Consider the following 7,841-nt stretch of genomic DNA (forward strand, 5'->3'; position numbering starts at 1 on the left):
ACCATTCTCCAATTATCTAAAGATTTCTTTCTTGAGCTATGCGCCCAAGTAATAAGCCAATATCAATGTCCCTTATTAGTCATATCTCTCTGATCCAAGTGAGAATATGTACTAGAATATTTCTTACATGGGCTTAGAAGGTAGCCATGGGGAAGATGTATTACCCCACATGTTCCAACCCTCCCGAGGGATTTATGAGGCTTCTACTTCAGCATCAAGGTCTAAGAAGTACTTTGATGAGCTCCATTTAATTCTAAGCATGACTAAGTGGATGGACCTAGTGGTCCGTCCAATGTGTGTCACCCTTTTAAGTGGTGGTCCAAAAGATACTTATTGAATATAACTCCTCTTTTTCTCCCTAGGCTTAAAGTTCTTTAGGGGGATGCCTAGCTTCCAAGGGTCGAAGTAGGTGCTCTGGAATACTATCTTGGTAAAATATATCCGTTAGATCCAAGAGACACCATCTTCTCATTATCAAACATGTAGAGTTCTTTTTTAAGCGCATGCCAATAATCCAAATTCATGGTAGATACCCGATCATTGTGAAAAGCAAAATTCTCCCATTGAATATAAATGCATCCAATGTTCAAGCATACACATCATCACCCAACCATCAGTTGGAGGACACCATGATCTCAAAGGGGGTGTGTGTGTGTGTGTGTGTGTTTTTCCCACCGATCGTATTCCCGTCGCAGGCCTGATACACAATCCAAATGAGGGCAATAGTCCGCCGATCACAATGGATTGGGTCAGGATACTGCCTTAGATTAAGTCATAAACTTAAACTTAAACTCAAATGGATATACTAGTGTCTCAATCCTCTCTAATGAGTAAGTGAAAAGTAAATAAGAGTATCAATCCTCTCTAACCAATCAGTTGAGGGTATCAATCCTTATTAGACCAGTAGGTCGGGGATATTTTTTGTAAAGTGTATCAAGTCCAAGACGTTTACCCAGTTGGTTGAGGGTATCAATCCTTAGTATCAAAAGAACTATCTTCTTATGAGAATTAACACTTCAAGCTTTTAGCTAGATTATCTCTACTATATGGAGACTTATTGTGAATATCAAATATGTGAAGAGGAACTACAATTTCTCGTAGACTTTTCATATCATGGGCAAATGTGGATGCATTCAATAACTTGATGTTGGTCCAAGCATCAAGGCCTAGCAACCAAGGGAAGGGGTTGGTCCCATGGTCCCCATGCCACAATAAGGCTTGAAACTTAAATTTGTCAAAACCAGTCAACCCAAGTATATCCATTAGTCATAAGATTTTTTAAATCTTACAATGGACATACTAGTGTGAGTTCATCCTATCAAAAATCTATCCTGCTACACTACTAGACTAGTTTCCAATGTTAAAGTAAACCAATTGCAAGCATCCGCTTCTACCCTTTTCAAACACCTAGTGAGAGTAGTCCATTAGTAACCAACCTCTTAATAGTGCATAACTGAGAATAGTCCATACCATACCGTTCCTTCTGATAAAGTATCAAAGTGAGAGTAGTCCATTAGTAACCAACCTCTTAATACTGCATAAGTGAGAATAGTCCATATCATACCAAAATACATTGCAAAAAGTACAAAAAGTACATTTTTATAATCACATTCATGTCAATACATTGCAAAAAGTACAAAAATATTGATGGCTAGTCTCCCATAGAATGTCCAATCCTAATTATCAGTACTTGGAGATAATCCATTGTAGAGTTTGTCTCAAGGTTGCCAACACCGTATCTTCATGCCTTAGATTTTACAATGCAAATCTGATGGAATGGTTGCAAACTCTAGAGGGGATCTCCTAGTTGAGGTGGTGGGCTCTTTCTATGCAGCCTCTTTAGTGGCGGCATCTTGCATCCATGTGAATGTGGTGTACCATTGATCATTAGATTGGTTGGCATACTAGTATGACCTTTCTATATGTGTGTGAGAGATCTTATTTTTCTACTTGCATTGAGAGTGTGGAATGAAAGTGTGTGGTACAATTATTCATGCAATCATCTATGTGTCTAAGCGAAAGCGTGTGAGTGCACGTGACCTAGGAGCTAGATATGGACTAACTATATGCTTTTTTTGTTGCTGGGATTTTCATAGGGTAGGTAGAACTCAAGCATCACTTTTAAGCCCTAGGTTAAAATCGATTGATGCTGCCTATATGTCCGAAGACGTACATATGCAAATGAGTGCTCGTGATACAATCTAATCCTAACTAAGGAAGACTTGGTTTCCCAAATCTTCATTTTTGTCGAGGATGGCTTGCGTGTTGATGTAGTAGCGCTTTAGTCGACTCCCGTTTCTTGTTGTGTTGAATTGGACTCCATCTAATGTTTCTAGCAGCACAGCTCCATTGGGATTCATCTTTCGTACTCGATAGGGTCCTTGACCTAAAATCATGTTAATACGAAATGAAGAATCAACAAAAAGACTCTAAAATGCCTAAGTCTTCATCCCAAAAAGGCCTCTTAAGTCCATATCCCATAAAAAGTAAACTCTTCTAATGAAGAAGTAATAAAGGTTTTGCAACTACACTCTTAAGCTTCCATGTTGTGCTACTTATTTGTAATCAAAATATCGTGGACAACTATAAAGAATAGCAGGCTCTGGAATATAGTGCTCTGCTACTGAACCATCCAAGAAATCTATATTGTTTGGAAATCTACGATCCTTTGGTGTGGAGATTCTCAAACAACCCATCTTGTCAGTAAGTGCTGCAAGGATATAGCCTTGTGAGAATGATGTGGCGTCAAAGCGTAACGACCTCTTCTATTTAAGTATCCACTAGAGAAGCCATATCCTGTATTATCATGGATCTCTCTAAGGTGGAAGAGCTTACGGCCTTTGTAACCTTTTCCATCTTTTTCTCTTGTTACAGTGACTACTAGGTAATTACGAAAGTTGCATATAGACTCGCACGCAAGAATGATGCATTCGGTGCTTATGCCTTCTAGAACAAATATATATGCTTGATTCACAATTATCAATCATAAGAGACTATTAGAACAAGATCACAGTTCTGTCTCGAGGCTTCTCGGGCTCAATGAAATCCCAATACGGCGGGCTCTAGAGAATTAGCTCTTCTTAAGGAGACAGACTATAAGATGAATTGGAAGACCATCGTGTATTTTAACACAGGCTCAACTATAGAGTTCTCAGTGGCTACAGAGCTTCTAGGGGTCTAGCAAGAGAGGTAATGATATGTATAGCCAGAGAGGAAAGTCATGTATATTCCTAGTACAAAATCCTTATGGTTTGCTTACAAGTCCCAAAGTGGCTGTAGTAGTTGTTTGCTCTCAGGTGGATACGTAGCTAAGTTTTTATGTGATATATATGGGATGAAGCCTCTATAATTCATCACAGGAAGGGAAAATCTCGTACGAATATGATTCTCCAGGCTACTATGAATGAAGGCTACTACGAATACCAGAAACAAGTATGGTTCTTCGGTGGAAAATCTCTATGCCAGCAAAGGAGTCTGCCCCTATCTCTCAAAGGTGCCAGTCAAGGTAAACCATTATATAATTGCAGCATCCATTGCAGAGCAACACACGTAAAGTGTGCCCTGAAGACAAGCTGGGTTTTCCATAGAGCAACGTGCACATAACATAGGATGAACACAAATAGTGGCACTCTTGAAATTATTATACGACATCGTGCCATGGACGTGGAGGCCAAGGTCCTTGAGATTTTGCTCCATAAGCCGGAACGGATTTGTAGTTTTGCAACATTATTTCTATGTCAAACAGAGTCAAGAACACGGACTAATGGCTAGGCCACATGGGTGGCTTGTGCACACAAGAGCCCATACACCGCTCATCCCCTACAAGGGTGCATCAATTTTATGAGCAAAAACCTATGAGCAGGTTTATCCGAGCGTGTTTTTCAAGAGATTTAAAAAATTGTATTTCTTTAGGAAACATGGTTGTTACACTTTTATTTTCACTAGAACTAAATCGCTTTATCATAAAAACATACAAAATTGTCACTCATTCAATTTTACATATCATAAAATGTCACCCCCTATTAAGTAAAAGTTGTAAGAAGGATCATAAGGGAATTTTCATAGAGAAGTCTACTCTACATGTGGGCTTCTTAAATGCATAATTCTAAGTGAAACTAGATTTTTTTCCGATCTATTTACGCAAAGTATGGCTCCGAGGTGGATAACAAAGTTTGGCTCTAGCGATGAATGAATCTACATATTCGTGAGCGTTTCTGGCTCAGATGTATCTGTGTGCATAGTCACCCGAAGTAGAAGCACGAAAATCATAGTTGAAAAAGCGTGCCAATGCATGAAGGTTTATAAAAATCCTCACCTGAGCTCGAAGGTAAGGTCCCTTCATCTCGAAGGTTTCTCTCAAGTGTAGAGCTTCATTTAGCCATGGAGAACAAAGTTCATTGTCTGCAATGTGCAATGATAAGTAGATTTAGATGCTACTCCTCCCTCTCTTCAGAATCATGTCCTTTTTTTCTCCATGTAGGGAGCTTGGAGAGCCATTGACTCAAAAGATAAGGGAGGCTGTTTGAAGGAAGGCAAATGCTCAAGGAAGGCATTGCCTGTGGTTGAGTGACCAGTGAGCGTGCCAATTGGTTTTTGGCCACTTCTGGAATGAGAAATGTTGACTCTAAGCATTGAGGTTTTGAGGGAGGTGGTCTAGTATTTCTCAAGCGTTGAGGTTCCGAGTCTTGCCACTTTTGCAAGAACATATTAATTGCATCTTTATTACACTCCTTTTCTTCCCCATTAAAAATTGGCAGTTTCAAGTCCTTAAGGAAATTAGAGGTTTCTCTAAGTCGAGAGGTGGACCTCTCAACTTGATTAGGAGGAACCGGCGATTTTTTTGTAATAGATACCGATTGAGAATCGGCTATCTTAGTTATGGCTTCAGCTAGGGTTTTCAATGTATCACTGATAACTCCTAGCTGTGTTTCTATATTCTGTGTTCGAGTTTCAAGTTTAGTGAATTCCGTATGCGGAATTCCATAATCACCATAATCTATGTCCTCCATTTCCACATTATCCTCTTGAGTTTCAATTTGTACCTCCTCATGTGTTTCATCTCAAGCTAACGCTTTTCCTTTTCTTGCCCTTTCCTCAGCCTCTCTAACCATATCATCTCTTTTTGGAGTTGTCATTTTTTTAAATAGAAAATGCGTAGTTTCTAGAAATAATAAATCCAAACGCTTTATGTCAAAGAGAAAAATATGATGCCTACTTCCTTGATATTTGTTCAAGGTTTTGGATTTTCCTTTAGAATCAAGTAATCTCGCGCTCTTTTAATTCACGATCTCGCTTCCCAATCCCACGCTTTTTCTTCCCTCGATCTCGAACTCTGAAATCCCACTTTTAGTTTCCTTTCCTTTACATTTCAAACTCCTCGAACCCATCTCCAATCTTCTTCTTTGAAAATGGCAAGGTTAGGAAGATTGGGAAGAACAAGGGGGTAAAAAGGGTTTTAAAACCTTAGGAAGAAGAGGGGTAGAAAAGGTGTTGATGATGTGGCTTTTACTAAGGTCTTGTAGACCTTAGATGATGTGGCTTCCCTCTATGTTTTGCAAGTTGACGGGGCGATTTGCATGATGATATTTTCAAATAGCTGCGCAACGATTTACAAGCCCTGAGACTTTCTAGGCTACTAGGCTGCGTCGCTACAGTAGAGCTGAAGCTGCCTGACAGTCATAGTCTCACACGACTCGCAATAAAATATAATGCCTGCATAGCAATCATGACTCCCACACGACAACACTCCCTCTGTGCAAGAAATGATGCAAGCTATTCCAATCTTCCTTGGCCCTTGAGTCTTGGAGCCTAAGATGTGCTTTGCAAAGCATGCGGCCACCTTGAGCACAAAATGTTGCATTAATACCTTACTACCAGCCGTCCGTGCTGCCTCGCAGAACTAAGTAGAAGTAAGTAGCTCTCTTGCTAGCTTCCTACCTCGGTGTCATCCACAACTCAAATCAATGCCAGGAACCACAAAATCTCTTTGCACATGTGACCCCTTCCCTTATCATGGCTCTGATAGCAGTGTTGCATTTCCTTGAACATAGAGGGCCTTTTCTCTGCTAATCCTCCCAGCCACGAATTCTGCTCCAGAACTCATCATGAGTCGTGAGGTTCTCTCCCAAAAACCTCCTTTTCTTTTAGCTCCCTCTAGAATCCTCCCTCCTAGCCCACTGCATGCCATGGACTTCTAGATGCCAAGTGTCCTTCTAGGGGACCTTAGTCTTTACCAGACAAGGTGAGTGCATTAATTGCTGTGGAAACTCAAAATTAAATCAATCACAAATGAGGATAAATTGGGAGTAAACTTGAGTATTTTTATGAGTGACAAAAGTTTTCAAGAATTGTAGAAACAATTGCATAATGACATGAGGGATATGTGGAATCAAGTAAAAGACAAGTCGATGGAAACATTAAATCACCCATTTTTTTATCACTTAAAAATGAAAGAGCCCATCAGAGTCATTATGTTGTAGGAATAGTTGGAGGTCTTGTAGAGGGAGCTGTATGAAGAGAAAAGGACTAAACATGTATCTTTACCACATCTATTTCTAAATTAGGAGAGTCTACATTTACAAAGGAAAGGCATAGGAATTCTATAGAGCAAGAAGTTACCAGTGCACCACAAACTATTACAAAAAAGGAACTAAAATTTGTTACACAAAAGGAAGCAAACATTGTTACTCAAGAGTAGCCAAAAGCTGTTACTCAGGAGGAGCAACAGGATACCATGTGTGCCTTAGTTTAGGTAGGCCATGAAGTAGCTACTAAACAGGAAGTGGGAGGAAAATTTTTTGAGGATGTTTATCATAAATTAGAGGTGAAATAATAGGTCATAGATGACGCTACTACTTTGGTTGATCCAGTTGAGCAGTCTAGTGTGATATAACAGCCTCTATTGAATTCAACAACCTTTATAGTGTACAACAACCTTTATTGAGTACAGCAACCTCGATAGTGTGGTACACCCACCTCTACTTTAGTTGTAGTCAGGAGATGGAACACCTTGGTGTTAGGTCAACCATAATCTTGGAGCCATGTGGCACGATTATGGTGAGGTGAGAAACCAAGAGGGTTTGACACTACAATGGTGGATGTAATTAAGTGTGGCTTAACATTAGAGACAGATGCCAAGAAGACATAGTAGTGTATTTTTAGTCATTAGTTTGGAATTTCTCTCCATCAATTGATTCAATTGTTCTTCCAAGGTCCCCTTCATCTCAGTCAACCACTGCTGCACATCCGAGACTATAGTATTTTATCAGTTTAAGTAAGTCATGTAATATCTATGTCTTCTCACAAATCATTACATTTTGATTTTGGAGCTCTACCAAAGCTAATTGGTTTTATTTTACCTTCCTTTGAGGCTATTTACGGCTCTCTTAAGCAACTCTTCCTTCTCCTGCATCAAAGTGGAATTTTCCTATGTAAGTATTTTGACTTCTATCTATAGTTTGGTCAATTTATTATCATGTCCTTTTTAAATCTCTCATGACCTTCCCTAAAAGCTTTATGAAACTACCTTTTAGTATCTAATTCTTCTTCCATAAGAATTTGCGCACTTGGGAATTTTCCTTTCTATTGTTGGTGGTAGCTAGACAAAATATTAAAAGAAGATACCAATTGGGGGATAGCTCTGTCAGCTTGCTCCTCTGAAACTTCAACAATTCCGCTTGATGTTGGTGCTACATACTGTTGAGCTCCCACAGTCATTTATACTTGATGAACACTCTATTTGTCAATTGGAGTCTCTGGTGATGGTATCCTAATGATATCTTTTGGTTACTCTTCTGGTTTTTTTATCTACTACTATATTAATGGTATCCACCATTTTTTTA

The sequence above is a fragment of the Dipteris shenzhenensis genome, chromosome 3 (assembly GCF_047967505.1).
Source record: "Dipteris shenzhenensis isolate YYH24624 ecotype China chromosome 3, Dip_SZ_1.0, whole genome shotgun sequence".
NCBI classification, from domain to species: domain Eukaryota; kingdom Viridiplantae; phylum Streptophyta; class Polypodiopsida; order Gleicheniales; family Dipteridaceae; genus Dipteris; species Dipteris shenzhenensis.